Source organism: Eulemur rufifrons, chromosome 25, assembly GCF_041146395.1.
Source record: "Eulemur rufifrons isolate Redbay chromosome 25, OSU_ERuf_1, whole genome shotgun sequence".
In the NCBI taxonomy this organism is placed as follows: domain Eukaryota; kingdom Metazoa; phylum Chordata; class Mammalia; order Primates; family Lemuridae; genus Eulemur; species Eulemur rufifrons.
The window spans coordinates 2455980-2472375 of record NC_091007.1 but is presented as its reverse complement, the minus strand read 5'-3'; the positions used below and the strand labels follow the sequence as shown (position 1 = coordinate 2472375).

Below are 16396 nucleotides of genomic sequence, written 5' to 3'. Positions count from 1 at the left end.
GAAATTGGTTCAGGAAACCTTGAAAAATCTTGGAGTCCCTCCCTGCCCTTGGTATGAAATTAAAATCAAAACCTCCAAGAATTCAGTGTGTTTCAGGGGCACTTACAAGGATAAAAAAAATTCAATCTTTGAAAGGATAAGAATAAAAAACATAGTGCTCTATTAAAACGTAGCTTAAATGACTTATTTTAAAAAAAGGGAGCGATTTTACTTTTCAAAGAAACATGTAAGTACTCTTTATGTCTAACATTCAAAGTATGAATAATTCTGCATGAATATATTTCAGTTTACTTATAAGTAGAGGTTTAATCAAATATAGTAAGGACCTAATTCTTCCCTTACCACTGCTATCTGTACTTCCCAACACTGTTTTCATTAAAAAAACAAATAGCAGCAACAACAAATCTAAAAAATCTGAAGGCAGTCAATAGTTGTCTCCAGCAGGTGGCGCTGCAAATCAAGTCTTTATAGATCTGATAACTTGCTCCTTTGATCGTGATAATGATTTATTCTGTAGCAAGATCATCTAAAGCGACGTATGCAGTGAAAATAAGTATGTTGGGGATTTTGAAGTTGCAATAAAGCTGGGATTGTCCAGCTCCCCACACTGAGTCTCTCATATATCATAGTTGGGCACTTATTAAAGTAGTGGGTACATAAAACAAGTTGCCCACGTGCTTATTAATAAAACCCCTTTTTGATGTGGGATTTTGGTTGCTTGTTTTCATTTGTGTAGTCTATTTTATATTATAAGTCCAACGGGGCACTTTATACTTCTGCACTGTGCCAAATTCAACCTCACTCGGGCCAGTAGTACACACAGAGGAAATGCTGTTCTAGGGTTGCAGACCACATCCCTGACCTGCACCGATTTTGTTTTTGTTTGTGCGTGCGTGTATGTTTGCTGATAGACACCCTTGGTCATAAAGGGGTTGGATTAGAAAATGTAAATGGTTCCAGACAACTTAAGCTCCACAACAAAAAACATCATATGCGTTCTAATGGCACTGACAGTGGATAAGAACTCAGCTTTGTGTGTTTATTGTTAAGCCATTTGAAAGGGATATTTCATATGATATAGACAAGAAGTTTTTATGTGCTATCATATATGTAAAAATACCTAGAATAGTGTCTGGTGCAAATTAGGTACTAAGTAGATTCTGTCTCTCCCTTCCCTGTGTTTAGTAGAGTGGAGGAATAAAAGGCACGTGCCTGACAGCCAGTCCCTGCTCTTCAACTCCACTGTGCCTAATAGAAAGTAAAATTCACAGGTGTCGTACGTGGTAGTACGCTACATCCAAATGTACAAGGCAGTAGCAGCAGAAGGTGGTAGTGACTTTTGTCAGGCTCAGTGGAGAAAGAAGCCACTAGTCGAAACTGCTACATCCCCCATAACCCATCTCAGCCCTTTCAGTAAATGGTCTTAGGAGAGGTCAGACGTTGTGCATTTTTTGATATGCCCTGTCCACTGCCGTTTTTTTTCTCCTGTTGTGAAGGAAGCCCGAAATGCCTTCAGATTATACAAGAAGCAATAGCAATAGTGTGTTTCTGAAATTTGTAGAAATGTATGACAAAGAGCTCTGCTAGGTGATGATGATTTTTGAATCACTACCCCTCACTGTACTCATTGAGAACTCCTAACCATTTTAGCGAGCCATCTTAATGACCTGGGCTTTTCCCAGAATGACTCTCACAGGTACTCTCACCTGAGCCCCGACACTTTCGTGGGCAACCCAAAACCCACACAGTACATGCAAAAACACGACAGTAATAAAAAAAAGAGGCAGGAATATGACCTCCTTTGTAGGGCAGAGGGCAATGGAGGGCCCAACACCTTCCCCTACGGTTCGCTTTACTTTATCACATATATATTTTTCCCTTGGTGACCCCGGAGTTCACACTTTTTGATATATTAAATTGGCAGAGATGGTGTTAGAATACCAAACAAGTTAATTTGTGGCTTCGGGGTGGCGTAGATTGCTAAGCACTCTTTAGAGTCTGAAAGGACTTTACACAACATCAAGTCCAATCCCCTCATTTTACCCCAGAGGAAAGAATGGCTCAGAGAGGTCACCGGACTTACAGAGGTCACACAGATAATTAGTGATGACACAGTGACTGAGGTCATTTGGCTCCCAATGCATTGACCCTTAAGTGCTTTAATTGGGGATGGAAGATAGGGAAAAATGGTGAAAAAATAAAAAAGAGTGTGTTTAGGTTTACTCTTCGTGACCTTAGGAGGTTGATGGAAAAATACTATCTATGTAGCCCTAAGAGAAAACAAGTTTGGTTTAAAGTCTCCAGTAAAAGAGGGGGTATAGCTCAGTGGTAGAGCATTTGACTGCAGATAAAGTCTCCAGTAAAGAGCAGATGGCCCAAATTCTTCAAATATTGGATTCTGGTCCTTTTCCTTCCTTCGTCCTTTCCTGTTAAGCTGGTATGTCTCATGTCTCATTAGAGCGTCTCTACATTAAGAACTCTTAAATATGTCATCTTTAAGACATTTCCTTTTCTCAGTAGGAAGCGATAACTTAAACATGGAATAGATATGAGCAAATTGAGCAACATTTTTCTCGATACGAAGATTAATGCAGTAAGATTTCAGTAATCACATGTCTTCAACATAAATAAATAGTCTGCATATAATTTTTCAATTCTTCAGGAATACTTTTTGTGAAGTAATAAGAAAACAGAATATGAGAAACTTTTCAACTGTTACAGATTTGTCATTTGAGCTGTATCATCAAACAAATGGAATAGTATCAAAATATTTTGCAATTAACAGATATAATTTTAATATTTTGTGTCATTCAGCCTCATTCATATTAAAAAATTCCCAAGTCCTTTTGAAGGCATAACTTAGATCTGAAGCTGGATTTAAAAAGTGATGAAATTCATGGCTTCACTCTAGGAATGAAATAACATCTACGGTGTGATCGAAGGCTAATTTGTGCCAGGATTTTTAGTAAATGTTAGCAATATATAGAGAAATCTTGCGTTAATCATGAGATTTACGTGGCGAACTTTCTCAGAGTTGAAGTGCATGTGGCTTCTTTACTTTGAAAGAGCGTTCACAGTTTTTATCAGTGCTTTATCCTGGGCCTGACTATGCCGGATTTCCCTCCATCTTTAAGTGAGTGTCTGGTTCTGAAATAAAAATGTAAGTTGAAACGTGTTGGAGTGGGAGGAAGGGGCCACTTTAATTGCCTCAGGGAATCTCCTAACCAATTTTCATTTGCCTCATTGTTGTCCTTGGATAAAGGAGAAGGAAGGGAGGTTGCAAAAAGAAAGTCAAGGAACCGTTCAATAAGTCACGTGCAAAAAGCCACAAAAAAGTGGGTGGGGACCACACTGCCAGAAATTTCACTATAGGCAAGGATGAGATTCTTCATGATAACGGTGCAACCACTGTGCACAGTCTCCCACACTCTGGGATCAGGTGTTCTTTTGCATTTGTTTTTATTTTGATGAAATAACGTTTCGTGCATAATAATGACTTGAAACTGGTAAACAAGCCTGGAGACAGCGCAATGGCTGTCTGCAGCTCACGTCGCCAGGGATCGCAGAGAGCGAAAACAAGGTCTCCCTCCACACCCGAGCCGCCCAGAAGCCCTGCGCTGGGCCGAGAGCGAGCGCCCGTCCGCCCCCGCGGGCGGAGCGAGGCCGCGCGGTCCCGGGCGCAAGTGGGAGGGCGCAGCCGCGGTCGCCGGTCAAGGCCACGGCCACCTCGGTGGGCGCAGCGCTGGCCGCAAGCGAGCGGCTCCGGGGAGGGCTCAGCACTCGGGGCCTTTCCCGCCACCGCGCGCTCTGCGCTTCGCCAGGGCACAAGGCGATGACCTCTTGGAGGAGAGGGGCGCCCAGGTTGGGTCTCCCCGCGGGCGCCACTGTGTGTTGAAGGAGGGAGAAGAGATGACCCAGGTGTTTGAGACCTGGGGCCGGAGCCCTGGGGAGTGTCTGGAGCCCACACTCTGGATTCCTGGGGGCTCTGAAGGAAGCAGTTCGGGGGTGCAGGTGGGACGGTTGGTTTGAAGAGTCCGCCTTCATCCACCTTCAGGGAAAAGAGTTCAGGGCTTCGGCTTGGTGTCCCCAAAATTTGTTGACTGGAGAGCTGGAGGGGTCGCAGACGCGGGTTGGAGCTTAAGACTGTGGCGCGCCGCGGATAGCCTTGATCCTAAGTCGCCTGACCCTTCTGGGTCTCGGGCGGCTCCTGTGTCAAGTCAAATGGAGGAGGGACAGGCCGGCGGAAGGCGCTTCAGACCTCGCGAAGCCTTCTCCACGGCGGGAGGAAGTCGGACTTCCCCAGACTGGCAGCCCGCGGGGTCTCCAGGCTGCCGACGCCGGCCCTGGATCTCCGAGCTCGGCCGATGGTTTCGGTGGCGGCGCGCTCCCCAGGGTCGCGGCGTGGCGAGACCCGTTTCCGGGCACGTCCCTCCGTGGTTCTGGAGCAACTCCAGCCCCACTGTCGGGGAGAGGGGCCGCCGGAGGGGGACCCCCGTCCGTCCCGCGCGCGGTCAGGCCCAGGCGCCCTAACTCCATCGTCAGTCCCCAGCCCTTCGGAGCGTCCACCTGCCCTCGGGGTACCCCACTTGCAGACGGCGCTGGGGTGGCGGGACGAGGGAGGGAGGGCGGAGCTGCGAACCAGCGGACGCCTGGAGGACCTCTTGGCCCCCCGGGGCGGGGCGGTACCGCGAGAGGGGTTCATGGGAAAGGGGTGGGAACAGAATTGGAAGACTCGGGCGAGATTTTATCTCTGTGACAACAGAGCAAAACCCCGAGCAAACGTGTCCATTCTGTTTCTCGGGGAAATTCAATCCAGCCCCCATCAGCATCTCCCCGCTGCTCCCCAGTGAAGGCGAAGCCCTCTTCGGAAGCCGTCTTGCCTACCAGGACGTCACCAGCTTTTCTGCACTGGGGACATTTCGTTCGGGCTCTGCCCAGCCGTTGCGCCCAAGGCCCGGGGAGCGCCTCTGCGTCCTCCCCAAACGCCCCAACCGAGTGCCCGCAGGCCCCGCTGATCCCCAGCCCTGCATCGGGCTGCGCTCCCCCCACCCTCCCCCGCGCTCTCCAACACGTCGCCGGGGGCCGCGCTTTTCTTGGGCTCGGGCAAAGACTCTTTTCATGCCCCATGAGAACCGGTCCCGGCCCGGTGCCCCACGAGACGCCGTGGCGAGCATGGTTACTTCTGTCCCGCCCGGCTCGGCATCTCGAAGCAGGCGGCCGTCCCGGGCAGCCCCAACCTAATTTCCTGCCCGTCCGAGCACGGTCCCAAGCACACTTCTCCCGGCCCCTCCGCCCTCCCCAAGGGGCCAGGAAATGTTCAAATCTTCATTGAATGGCTCAATTTCAGTGCAGGGTGGGGCGGAGTGGGCGGGGCCAAGGTTGCTCTTGGGATCAATTTCCTTGCGCTCTTAACGCTTTTGGGCGGATAAAGGGTAAGTTTGTGCACTTGGTGGGCCGAGGGCTTCCCACCGCGGAAACCCACAGCGCCGGGGACGTGCGGAGTGTGCCCAGCTGCCCCCCGCAGACGGGCGTGCGGAAACCCCTGCGGTGAGAACTTTCCGCAGATCGCGCGTGGAGGGAGCTCCGGGAAGGGAGGAAGGGGAGCGGAGCAGGGAGGGGGCCGCGTGGGCGTGGACTAGGCCGGGGTGGGGGGTGTCCGTGTCCCCGGGCGCTGGGGGCATCGCGGCGCGGGCGGAGGAAGGAGTCGACCACGTCCCCCAGGCTAATTGGCTTAAGAAATTTTGCAAGCGCTGGAAAAGGTCGTTGAAGGAGTTCGCGGTACAAAAAAAAAAAAAAAAAAAAAAAATCTTAAAAAAAAAAAAAAAAAAAAGAGAGAGCGAGCGAGCCGGGCATGCGCACAGAGAGGATGCCATATTGGAATGAGGCTGTAGTGGGAGCCGGAGGACCGGAGCGGGCGCGCGAGGAGGTGGCGGGCGGGGAGCGGCGATCGGGCGCGGGCGGGCGGGCGCGGGCCGGCGCGGGCGGCGACAGAGCGAGGCCGGCGCCCTCCCCGGCGGCGCCCAGGGCCCGGGTCCACGCCGAGGGCGGCACAAACTTCCCCAGGTAGGAGCCGCGCCGGCCGCTGTCCCAGCGCTCAGCCTGGCCCGCGAGTGGACCTCCGGCCCGCAGGTTGAGTGCGCCGGTCAGCGTCTTTTTTTCAGCTTAGGAAAAAAAGGAAGCCCGATCGAGCCGCGGTGGCGGGGGCGGTGGGGGTTTGGGGGAAGTGGGGAGGTGGGGAGCGGAGCCCACGACAAGGGCAGGAGAAGAAAGCGACAGCACTTGAGCGAAGCCCCAAACTCCGCTGCGCGCTCCGGGTTGTCATTTTTGCTTCTCCGACCCCTTCCCCGGCGTCTCGCATCCGCGGAATGCCCGGCCGCGCGGGAGTCGGTCCGGAGTTGCAAAGTGTCCTCCGCCTACGGGGGCAGCCTGCCCCCTCCCGCCGCCCACCTTCCGCCCTGTGCACTCATTTTGGCGACGCAGCCTCTCCTGCTGCCTGCCCCGCGCTCCCGCGTCTCCTCCGCGCCGAGGTCTCCTCTTTCTTTTGGTGTGTGTGCGGGGGGGAGGTTGGGAGGGAGAATGGGGGTGGGGGGGAGAATAAGGTTGTGGGAAGGGGGGCCTGGAGACCAGCCAGGGGGTCAGAAATCGCACAAACCTCCGAATCGCCCCTGTGGAAACGTCTGCCTGTGCAGCTGAAATCAAATTGTCACTAGTAGTTTCGGAGCGTGCTCCAGCGAGGGTGATCTTTTTGTTCATTTTTTTTTTCTCCCTTAAAGTAATATCCTGTCACTTGGGGCTTTCTTGTCTCCTTTCATCCGACCCCTTTTGCAAAATCGCTAACCTGATCTGGCCCTGGAGTTTATTTTTTAATGTGCGTGTGTGTGTGTGTGTTGCTGAAATCCGCCAAAAAGCAGCTGGGTGAGCTGGGAGATGTATTTATTGATTGTGACCCGGGGCGGCGGGAGCGGATTAGCCGGGAAAGGGGGGACCCTGGGGGTGGGAAGTGGTGGGTTCGCGGCCGCCGGACGCGCGTCCCGAGCCCGCTTGGGGCTGGTGTCTTTCTGGGGGCGCCGCAGCCGCGGGGACGGGGTGCTCAGACACCGGGCCGGTTTCAACATGGCGGGCCAAGGTGGCTTTTTCAAACTGAGAGGTTTTGAGGTGGGAAAAAACCCAACCAGAGTTTCCGCCGCTTAGTTTCGAGTCTCTTTGGCTACCCCAGGAAACGCTTTAGCGAATTAAGTGGGCAAAAAGGGAGGGAATGGGCCACCCCAGTTTTTCCCGTGGTTAGAGTCAGCGTGTCAAGTCCATTGCTGGAGGGGCCAGGGGTAGAGGGGCGCCGCCGGCCGGGACCGAGGCGGCCAAGCGCGACCGCCGTGCGCGCCCTTGGGTCCGTGCGCAGGCCTGGCAGTGCTGTTGCGGGAGGGGGTGTCAGAGATACGCCCCGAATGTGTGCGTGCGTTTTGGAACCCAGACCCTGCCTTGATTTGACGTGACAAACTGCTGACACGTGGTGCAAATACAGGAGGGCAGGGGAATGATTGATTTCGGCTCTCCAGGAGACGAGCTCGTGCTCCCCTTCCGTGCTGAACCCCGTGCGGGTGAAGCCCGGAGTAGGTGGAGCGAGGAGGTGCTTGCTAAAAGGACTAACTGTCCAGGGTGTCGGGTGCAGTCGCCTGCAGACGCCAGTGGGGTTTTGTGCGTGCAGGGGGCGCGCTGCACTTAGCGCCGCGCCGGGGTGGGAGGTGCGGGGCCGAGGCGCGGGAGGATGAAAGTGGAGGGGCAGAAGGGCGGGGGCGCGCGGATCTGGGCGGCACTTAGGGTGGAGACGAAGAGTTGCCCCCGCCACTTTTGGGTTTCGCGCTCTGGCGAAGGTGGGGGATGGGGAAAGCGTTCTGGGAAGAAATTGTCCCTTGCTCCAGTTGGGCACCGACCCCGGGGGCTGCACCCGAGAGGGGCGTCCTCTGCGTGGAGGGCGCGCGGGCAGGGCTGTCCTCTTGGGGTGTAGTGGGTGGCGAAGTGCCTCGGAAAGGCAGGCATCGTGGGCCCAGCAGGATCTGGGAATGGAGTTTTGAGAAGAAATCCGAGCCAGTTAGAGGAGCCCGAGGGAAAGCAAGCGAATCCGAGCTCAGAGGAGAGCCACCGGAATGCGGGAATGTAGCTCCGCCAGGAGCAGGGGCCCCGACAGAGGTCGCCCGTGGCCAAGACCCGGCAGCCGAGCGGAGAGACCCGGAAAAGCGGGGGACACGCGGCAGCCGCGCGCGGTCCCTAGGGCTGGCGAGGGCAGGTCCGGGCGACCTCCTCGGGACTCGCCAGCCTGTTCGCGCAGCGGCCAAGTCCCCAGAGACGTTTTTAAATAGTAGGGTTTAAAAAGATAGTGTTGGCTGGATCCGTAGTTAGCGCGGCAACGTGGTCTCCGGCGTTTGCTGGAGGGGGACTCCATAGGGTCACTCAGACCCACGCCGCGCTGTCAGAGGGGCCGCCCCTTCGCGGGTGGACCGTGGTGGGTGGGGGGCGCAGCCACCGGGGCTGGAGACCCCGTGGCAGGTTTTCCGTCCCTCCTGGGAGGCTGCGTGATGGAGGATGCTCCGGCCACCACGCGTCTCGTGCCCCACCACACCCGGGGCCGAGGCGCGTCCCCGGTCCTTCCAGCCCGCGCCTCAGCGCGTCCTCCTAGGGGCAGCTCTCCCGTGGGCTCAGCCGAGGTGGAGACCAGCCTAAAATGGCTCTGTGCTGGTGAAATGCAGTTTCAGCGCCGAACCCCTCCCCTCGTCCTCCTGACGTCGCTGCTGACAAGCGCACAATCCACTCCAGCGCCCCGAAACCCCCGATTTTGTACTGGGCTGTGCCGTGGAAGCGAATGTACAGTCGATTACAAAGGACATTCCGCGGGATCCTCGTTCTCGCAGGATCCAAGTTTTCCTTTCTTGTAGGGGGGAGGGAGGAACCGAGACCAGGCAGGAGCCGGGCCAACTACCGCCCCGGCACCGGGGGGTCGGGGCGCACCCGCGCCAGGGGGCCGGGGACCTTTACGCGTGAAAAGCTGAGGGGAATCTGGGGGTCGAGGATGGTGGCCATACCCAGCGATGGCCGCTGACACCGATACTCGTCCTCGGTGGCGTTTGTGGTGTCCGGGAGTCCTGAGACCACGCCGGGGAGCCTGAGCGACCGTTTCCAAAGTTCTGGAGACCAGCTCACAGTTTCGCTTTCGGAATTTTCAGGATCTGGGGGTTTCTGGAGTTATGCGGGATTCCGAGAAGGCCAGGCAACGTTCATTCTCCCGTGGTGCGGCGGCCTGGACTTGTCGCCCGCCCCGGGGTCCCCGGACCTTGCCGCGCCGCGCGGGATTTGGGGCTCCCGGGCCGCGCGCTGCGTCCTTGAGGGCTCCAGCGGCGCCGCCGTTGCCGATCCTGAGCCGACTGGTGGGAAACCACTTTTGAAAAGGGCCAACCCCTCTCAGATCCGGTTCCATCGCCGCTGCTCACCACTCTCCTTCACCCCTCCGTCCTTGCAGCGTGGCCAAGGGACCTGGGGGATCGAATGACGTATCTACACCAAGGGAATGGATCCGGGTTCCACCAGGTCGGACAAAAAGCGTAAACAGGGCTGAAATTGGGCCTCGGAGGCCTGGTTTCCTGCGGAGGCAGAGAGCTCGGGTAAAGCGGGTGGGGGAAGGGAGAGGCCTTGGTGATCGGAATGAATTGTTGGCTGGGCTCTTTGGAGATAGGAGATCGGCTACTTTTCCCCTACTAAGCATTAAATGTGCACACACTCTGCCCTCTCCCTTTCACAAGTAAATACTGTCTCAGATCTTTATTTCAGCTCTTGCTGGGACCAACCCCCCTGCCTGTAAGAGGGCAGGAGACACCCACGCATGCCCCACCCCCACCCCTGCCCCTCCAAGCCTCACCAAAGTTCATACCCTGTGCAGGACCAGTTCCTGGGTCAATACTAAAGAAAACACGCCCCAGGCGCAGGAGGTCTCTCTGCAGCCCCCATCCTGGAGAAAAGAGTGACCCACCACCCTGTTTTGAGGTGTGTTGCTCTAGAAGTGCCAGCTGAGACCTGCTCAGGTGAGAACTGAGTATTTCCCATTTCCCATTAGGACACCCTGACCCTGAACCTCAGACAGGCCATCCGGCTGGGAGATGCATTTCGCTAATGGTGGGAGAGTTTTTCTTCTTCATGGACTAATTTTTTTTTTAACCTTGCTAGTCATAAATAGCTAGCTTCGTGATTCTTATTTTAAAAAAGCCAGAGTAGGTTCCTGAGTCCTCCCTGTTTTCTTTTTATCCTAAAGCTTTCCTGGGAGTACTCCACATTTGACAAATCCCATTTCTCCTTGCTCTAGCTGAGATGATAGCTTTTCACTAGCGCCCCCTAAAGACTCCCAAATTTGAGGAGTGATATGGAGTGATGGGAACATTGCTCTGAGCAGTAAGTATATGGGATTCCATTTAATTGATACAGGATGCTCTTGGGCTCTAAGTCCATACAAGCGAAATTTAAACTCTCCAGGGCCTACACTTAAGCCTAAAAGTTTTTTTTTTTGGTCAGGATATCAGAGTAAAAGGTTTTTTTTTTTTTTTTTTTTTTTTTTAACTAATTTGAACAAATTTACTGTGGGATTTAAATAACTTCTAGTTCTAGTGTACTAGATTTGGATAACATTTCTCTTTGTGTTTCACTGTTTGGAACTTGTGGAGTTCATGTAACAGTGTACAGTGGTCATAAGGAGCTTTTACCCTGCTCTAAAATAAGAACTCATAAAAGTTTTTGTAGCATGATGACATTGGGATGTGTAATTCAGGACACATTTTGTGGTTTTTCTAACCATTCTGACATCTCCATTGCCTCAGCAGCAGCTTATTGTACCTATTCAACAACAACAACAACAACAAATTTGGGGAAATTACACTTGTCACAACAAACCACAAAGTCAATGCGTGCATTCAGTTTGGTGGTCGGCATCTGTCAACCCTCGCTCGTAAGGAACATTCCGGACAGAGAGGGAGGAATCCGGAAGCCGGGCTTCTGGTTTCAGAGATGGTTTGTGTAGCTGTGTGATCTGGGACAAGTGTCATCTTTCTTAGCCTCAGCTGCTTTATCTACAAAATAAGGACGTTGGACTGGAATCTTGCTCAGAGATCTCTCTGCTTCTATCTGGGGGGAAAAAGAAATCCATGATTCAGTACATCTGTGCAGCTCGGCCCACGTGATCGACGTTTCAGATTCGCTTCCCCAAAGTGTAGTGAAAGGATCACTGGCCTTAGGTGACGGTTGTGGGAGCAGCTGGTGAGGTGTTATTCGCTCTGCAGAAGTACAGCGCTGTTTCTGTTAAGTGATTTAAGCCCTACGTGGGGTCATGTTTTCGTACGGGCTCTGGAAAAGGTGAGCGGGACAGAAAATCGGAGGCAAGCACACGTGTAGCCTTCACAGATCACCCCGGTTTGGCATGGGCTGGGCCCGAGCAGGGTGTCTTTGAATACAAGCCGGGAAGAGGTACAGGACTTGGTTTTGCTCTGGTAATTCCTAGGATTAGATGGGACCATTCCAAGTAGCACTCTGTGTCCCACCATCCCAGATGTGGGGGGATGTCGGATCTCACTGGCTGAGGTTTATGATGTGGGTGGATTACGGTAGCCTCTTCTGGCAGCCAATGAGTGAAAATGTGTGGAGCTTGGTGCTCTCCATACTCCCTTGTCTTTAGGTTTGGCCGTGGGGCCGTGCTGCTTCTCTTTGTAAGACTAAAAATTTCCTGGGACAATTCCTAAGCAAAATGATCTTGTTGGCCCAAAACAAGTGCTGGCTGTGTTTACGTCAGTGTAAACAAGATGTTTAATAGGCAGGACCCTGTGTTGTAATTGAGGGAAGACACTCTGCTTGGAACTTTCAGTATCACAAGGAATGTCAAATGATTCAAGTAAGATTACCAAATAGATTCTTGGCTTTGCATGGTCAGTTCAGCACTGTTCTGATGGAAAGATGCCGCAGCACCACTTCCCATCTGCTTGGCCGGTGGTGAATTTTAAAAAAGTAATACTGTTTCAACCGAACACTGATGGTGAGGGTACCTGGCATAATTGATGAGATGACACCTGTAGGCTTCCGTTCATGTGATCAGAGAGATGTCTCTAACACTGATTGAAGAAAGACTCCCTTGTGCTTGTCTGTTTCATTCCTTTCTGTTCTGCTGAAAAACAAACATGATACATTTTGATACATCCAGGGCTTGTTAAAGCACTTGGTGAATTCTGCAAAGTAGGACAAATAATGTCAGCTGTTGTGACTAGAGCAGAGACAGGCGCAGAGTTGTGGGCGTGGCGTTGTGGGATCCAGGAAGAGGAAACGGCTTTTTATACTGTGAATTTTTCCCTGCAGTTGTATTGGCCAAGAAAAAAGAGTATAAAAAGATACTAAAGTATATACCCTCTCTGCTTCCTGCTAAAATTTGGCAAGTTGTTTTTTTTCCCCATTTCAATCAAAACTAATACACGAACTGAATCACTTTAAGATAAAATGCAAGAGTCTGAAATTCCAAGTGCAAGTTCCTACAACGTCTCACTTTAAATATAATTTAAATAAGCACCTACAAGGTGCTCTTTTTAAAGCAGAGCATTTGGATCTGTAGGTCTAGACATTAACAGTAAAAGCATTGTGGATTATTCTGATTTGAAAGTATCCATTTACTCCAAATACTTTTTTTATTTTAAATTTTTATGGATACATGATAGTTGTACATATTTATGGGGGCACCTGTGATATTTTGTTACAAGCATATGATGGATGAGTAATGATCTAATCAAGGTAATTGGGATGTCCGTCATTTCAAACATTTGTCATTTCATTGTGTTAGGAACATTCCAGTTCCTCTCCTCCAAATACTATTTTTTTTTTTTTTTGAGACAGAATCTTGCTCTGTCACCTGGGCTAGAGTGTAGTGGCATCATCATAGCTCACTGCAACCTCCAACTCCTGGGCTCAAGCGATCCTCCTGCCTCAGCTGGCTGAGTAGCTGGGACTACGGGCAAGGGTACACACCATCGTGCCTGGCTAATTTTTTCTATTTTTAGGAGAGACGGGCTCTTGCTCTTGCTCAGGCTGGTCTCAAACTCCTGGCCTCAAGTGATCCTCCCGCCTTGGCCTCCCAGAGTGCTAGGATTATAGGCGTGAGCAGGCGTGAGCCACTGCGCCCAGCCCCAAATATAATACTATTAAAAGTAAAAATGCCTGCTTATGTAAACATCTCCTGTTTGCCAGCCATTCTTCTTATTGGTTTATATTTAATCTAAGTTGAGTTTTGTCATCCTCATTTTGCAGAGGAGACAGGATTCAGACAGCTGGAGTAATTCAGTCAGAGTGACAGCCACGAAGAGAGAGCGCTAAGGTTGAACCCTAGTCTTACGTCGTCTTGAGATTGCCATGGCCTCCTCTTGCTTGCTTACTGTGTGTGAGACATTTTGCCTAGCCCTTTAAACCATCGGCTTATTTAATTTTAATAGGTGAGTGCTGTTCTATTTATTTTATTGATAAGGAAGTTGAGTCTTTGGAGAGGTTATACAAGGTCATGCAAATAGGGTTGGTTTGTTTTTAGTAGTTAATTTTTAAATGGAGTCAAACTAGAGCATTTTCTTTTTGCATTTAGTTCATATGATCATGGCAGAACAGAGCTTTTGAATGAAGCTTAAATCACTGTTTTTAAGTGTGTAAGTGAAAATGCTCCATGTCCCTGGGTTAGAATAGAATGTTGTTTACTATTGTATGAATTGACCATTACAGATTTGAAAAGTGTTGACATTTCATCTTGATTAGAAGGTAATTGGTTTTAATATAAACCAGTTTTCTCCCTCACTAATGTAGGTGAGAATAGGTTTTAAATAAAAGCTTTCAAGTCTGGGGAGAAGTATCGAGTAGAAATGCAAAAGACACTGTTGGAAGCTGGAGAAAGAGAGCTAGAATTTCCGTTTCTAAATAGTGTTGGCCACTGGTGAAAACAGTCTTTTAGGGTGAACTTCAGTTTTTAGTCTGTAATTAGATTTTATTTTTCATTTAGAAAACTGCAGACAAAAACCACAAGCTGCTCTTTCTGCGAGTCCCAGGTAAACACAGTCTTGGGCCGGCCTTTCTGTGGCCTCACCAGCTGGTTGTCAACCCCTTCCCGGGTACTGTCGGCCTTGGGCCAGGGAGCTGGTGGATCAAAAGGTCTTTAGGTGAGTGGAAGTTAATTTCACTTTTTTTAATGCACTAAAGAAAAAGTCAAATTCTGCCAGGTTGAAGTGGCAGAATTTTCATAGCTGGCATTATTTTTAGAAAGTATACTAAATATGGGGTAAATAAACCCTAGTCTGATGGTTAGAGTGAACCAAGTCCTGGGATTTCCTATTCCTGGTTCAGGGCTTTTTGTGTGACCCTGGGCTAAATCTCTTTAATCTTTTTTTTTTTTGACAGAGTCTCTCTCTGTTGCCCGGGCTAGAGTGCCATGGCGTCAGCCTAGCTCACAGCAACCTCAAACTCCTGGGCTTAAGCAATCCTTCTCCCTCAGCCTCCTGAGTAGCTGGGACTACAGGCAAGGGTGCACACCACCGTGACTGGCTAATTTTTTCTATTTTTAGTAGAGACAGGGATCTCGCTCTTGCTCAGGCTGGTCTCGAACTCCTGGCCTCAAGCAATCCTCCCGCCTCGGCCTCCCAGAGTGCTAGGATTACAGGTGTGAGCCACCACGCCTGGCCTTAAATCTCTTTACTCTTCAACCTACCCTCTGTTGGATTTTTCCTATGATGGATGGCAGAATAGAATTCTTGCTAGGTACAAACATATTTTAAAAACATATTTTAAAGAGCGAAAGGCATGTTTACCTAAGATTTGTGGCAAATACACTATCTTTTTTTTTTTTTTTTTTTGAGACAGAGTCTTCTCTGTTGCCCGGGCTAGAGTGAGTGCTGTGGCATCAGCCTAGCTCACAGCAACCTCAAACTCCTGGGCTCAAGCGATCCTCCTGCCTCCGCCTCCCGAGTAGCTGGGACTACAGGCATGCGCCACCATGCCTGGCTAATTTTTCTATATATATTTTTAGTTGGCCAGATAATTTCTTTCTATTTTTAGTAGAGACAGGGTCTCACTCTTGCTCAGGCTGGGACACTATCTTTTTATTGGAGAAAAATCTGACAATTTTGCAAGGTATACACTTAACAGTTGCAGAGGAAGCATTTGTGTTGGCAGCCATTTTTCCTGTTTCCCGTCTCCAGATTGGAAAGGATGTTTCTCTCCAGATGGGCTTTTTTTTTTTGTTTTTTGTTTTTTTAATGTTCTATACTCAGCAGTAGACATCTTGCCTGTGTACTAAACAGATCCACTCCCTGGGCATGTGCAACAGCAAAGGGGACCTGTCACTGGATATAAATGGTACCAATCGATGCGTGGCCTAGGTTGGAGTTCTTCCATTAACAAAGGCAGACATTCGTAGGAGATGGTTGTAAACAGCCTTCCCGTTGGTACTCTTCTGGAAAGAGACACACACATTGCTTCTGCAGAGAGCTGGGACCAATGCACGGAACGGAGTGTTGCGGGAGGGGCAGAGTGATGGCGCGATGACATAGCATGGTGGCACAGCACGATGGGACACTCCCGAGACTGAGGCTGTGTTACGGTGGTGGTGTTTGCATTCGTCCCTGTTGGGAAGGAACTGGGTTTGCCTTTCCAAGGGCAGTGCCGGGGGGAAGAAGGATCTCAGGAAGGAGGTATTTGGGAGGAAGACCAGGGTTGATCCTGAGATGGTTACCCTGCAGATGCCTGAACCTGAGGACAGGGACAGGGGTCATGAATATGCATGAGGGTAAGTCATTATCCTGTACGGTCATTGTTGGTACTAACTCCCAAGTTAAACTTCAGCTGTCTATGGAGATACTTTGGTCATAGTTATATTCTTTCGTAGTACATATCTCGTTTATAAACAAACAGTAAATGTAAAGTCACTTTGGCTATGGCTGTGTGTTGGAAGCTGTAGGTGGCATCACGCGGTGTCGTTTGGCCTGGATTTATTTGCTCAGGACAAGTCAGCGTGAATGCAGGTTGAGAGGTGTCCTCTGTATCCTGCACCTTTTGTCTTCTCTCATCCCACCGCAGCCTTTGGGCCAATTTTCCAGTGGGCCCAATGAACAAGAGGCATTTAAGGCCCCAAGTGTGTAAAAGGGTGCGTTTGAGAGCCTGAGCTCCTCGGTTGATTTGTTGATTTTTTTTTTTTTTTTTTTTTTTTGTGGGCTGGGGTTGTGATTTTTCTGATACTTACTATGTGGCAGGCAAGATCCTCAGGACCTGGCATCTTTCTTCGGGCATTTCCAAGGAGAGGGCTTCCCTGACCCGGTAGCGGAGGCCATAGCCAGGCGGGCTCTTCCGAGAGGCATTT

The 16396-nt window shown here is 50.8% G+C and overlaps 1 protein-coding gene across 1 annotated transcript in view; it reads left to right on the top strand.

The window, feature by feature from the left end:
* The first annotated feature begins 5970 nt into the window (after positions 1-5970).
* Positions 5971-16396, top strand: part of SFMBT2 (Scm like with four mbt domains 2) — a 151314-nt gene continuing 140888 nt past the window's right edge. The window contains exon 1 of the mRNA XM_069458629.1: positions 5971-6063. The gene's annotated coding sequence lies outside the window, so the exon portion shown is untranslated. The remainder of the gene's footprint in view (positions 6064-16396) is intronic.